We start from the raw sequence: 2,880 nt of genomic DNA on the forward strand, positions 1-2,880 counted from the left end.
GTGTGTGTGTGTGTGTGTGTGTGTGTGTGTGTGTGTGTGTGTGTGTGCGTGTGTGTGAGTCTGCACAACCAGCACACCGCATGCCAGGCAATCCCGGCATGGCCTCCTCGACACACTCAGGGAGTAGAAAACACATCCCCTGTAACAATCGATAGCCACCCCCAGGTCCCAGCCCCGTCTGCTGTCCAACGCGGCTCCTATCTTCAATCGCCGCACCACTATTAATTGTGTGCCCCAGCGTTTCCTGTTTAGAGCCCGGGTCCTGAGATTAAAGAGCAGCACAGCTACTGGAGTCCTTTGCTCACAGGAGGAGGGAGGAGGGGAGCACAGTGTGAGGACTGTTTGTCCAGAGGAATTTCCTCAGTGCCAGTTTACAAATACTACTCATTTCCATTTACAGGGCCACATGGGGCTAACCTCCACTCTTATCCGTGTCAATTCATTTGCACCGAATCAACATCTTTGTGATGCTTTTATTCTTTTTCTCCACAAACGAAAACAATTAAAGCCAACTGAGATGCATACAAAACAAAACAGTAGTTTGCAACACAGCAACGTCACGCTAAAATGTTTAGTTGATCACATTCTAGTAAAAATGTAGCAATTGATTAATAGTTGATGGCTCATTTATCAAGCAAAAGTACCAACAGCTGCTGCTTCCAGCATCTCAAATGGAACAATGTGCTGCTTTCTGTCTTATACAGGATGGTGAATTAAACATCTTTGGGGTTTGAAGGGTTGGGCAGCAGACACATCGGCACCTGATTGTGACTGATTGGCCTTGTCTTTATTTGCAAAATGTTTCTCAATATTGCAATGTGCTTCTCTGATTATAACTGCACATATGATGTGATCAATCAATCAATGTCACCTGCTGATCTGACTCAGATGTATCATAACTCCTTATCAGTTTAGGTACAAGATAAAAACTATCGTCTCACTTACTCAATAAACGGCCTTTGATGTAGCACCACTGCTTGCTTGTTTTCCCTGAAGCTTGAAGAATTAGTTTGACATTTTAAGAAATAAGTGCATTTCTTTTCTTGCCGAGAGTTGCATGAGGAGATTAATAAGCCCGCAGTGTGCTTTTGCACAGGCGGTTTTACTGCCTTTGTGCTACAAACCACACTGAATAACCCTCTCATGTCTGTACGATAGCGTTAGCGTAGCTCAGCATCGCATAGCTTGACAGTCTCACAGCTGGTTCCCAGAAATATTCTGGCACTTAACGCTTGGTTGTTGTAAGGGTTTGAACAATTAAGACACATTGTGTTAATTAGTGAGCTTCAGAGGTGCTGGTTGGTGGACTTTGTCACTATTCCTTTGGACTGAGCCAGGCTAACGATGTCCCCGTTTCCAGTATTTATGTTAAGCTAAGCTAACCATCTTCTTGCTCCAACTTCACACATACCGCACAGACATGAGAGTGATATCGTTCAAGTAACTCGAGTAAGCCTCACGTAGCCTCGCTGAGCAAATGAGCGTAAAAAGGGGCTTAGTATACTTCTGTAAATATTTTGTATACTTTGGATTGTATGACTTAAGTGACACCAGAATATGCAGAGTGATTCATCAACTTACATTTAGTATAGATGTGCTGTAAGCAAAGTACATATGTGCCATCAAGATGGGTTGAGGGACATTTGGGCATTGTTGTTTTTAACATTTGTCCCTCATCTTCTCGTGTCTCTCACAGTAGGACTCAAAGTGAGAGTATCTGTCTCTTTAGGGAAAACACATGCTGCCTCTACCTTACTTGCTCTCTCCCTCCCACACACACACAGACACACACACACACACACAGTGAAGTGAAAACAGCCACAAGAAGCATTCACTGTACGCACATAATCATGAATTCACACAGACTCATTTTACCTCTGCAAACATCCAGTGACTTACACTGCATGGATTAGCCCCCTCTTTGAAACTCGGCAAGTAGGGATTTCTTTTTAGGTGATCACTGGCCTAAGCAGTTGTTACACGCGGGATTAGCAGGTTCTGCCATTCAGACAACCTGGTCTGTTTAAACTGGCAGGGTGAAGAAAGCGGAGAGAGACGATAGGAAGGGAGAGGTTATGACAGGCGGTAACGGGGATGGAGTTGAGAATAAAGAGGAGAGAGACAGAGAAAGAGAAAAGGAGGTGTGAGAGACGTGAAATGAGGAACAGACGAGGAGGGAAGGGGAGCGAGATGCGGAGCAGGAGGGATGAGAGGTGAAAGGAGCGCAGCAGAATCGGGATGTGTGAAGAGAAGTGTGAAGGGAAGGAGAGGGGGAAAAGGCAAAGAGTCGAGAGAAGTCAGAGATGCATGGAAGGAGATGAGTGTAGAAGGAGGAGCGGTAAGGAAACTAGAGGAGATCAGATGAGAGGAGAAGCATACGTAAAGGTACCTGGTGCTGTGAGAATGGTACCTCTGCCAAGGAAGCAGTTTAGAAGGAGCTGACAATGACAATATTGTTTTGTGTCCTCCTCTGTTTTTCATCCTGTTTTTTGTTCCTTGTTTCACTTCTATAATATCCCCCCCCCCCCCCCCTGTCTCTCTGAGTGTGAAAGTGTGTCATCCAGCCACCTTTGTAATTGTGCCGGTACAAGTGTTTGCAGAAAAGGAAGGTTGATGGGCTGATAACAGGCCTGGCTTTAGGGGTGGAAAGATATTTCCATGCTGCCGCGTCCGGCTCACTATAGCATCTCTCTTGCTTCCCGTGTGCACATAACTCCCATTGCACTTAGCTCTTCCTCCCCCTTCTCCTTCCTCTTCTGTGTCTTGTAAATGGAGAAACACATCGGGGATCCCTGTTGTGAGCTCTACCTCTTCCTCGGCTGCCGTTTGTCGTTCCGTTCCACCCCTCTCACTCCCCCCCCCCCCCCCCCCCCCCCCCCC

General features: G+C 46.2%; 1 protein-coding gene across 1 annotated transcript in view; it reads left to right on the forward strand.

Moving 5' to 3' along the window:
- The window catches only part of xylt1 (xylosyltransferase I), a 72,048-nt gene that overhangs the window by 33,244 nt on the left and 35,924 nt on the right, over nucleotides 1-2,880 (forward strand). The window lies entirely within an intron of this gene.

The sequence above is a fragment of the Anarrhichthys ocellatus genome, unplaced genomic scaffold (assembly GCF_004355925.1).
Source record: "Anarrhichthys ocellatus isolate YVR2014 unplaced genomic scaffold, GSC_Weel_1.0 scaffold31, whole genome shotgun sequence".
NCBI lineage: Eukaryota > Metazoa > Chordata > Actinopteri > Perciformes > Anarhichadidae > Anarrhichthys > Anarrhichthys ocellatus.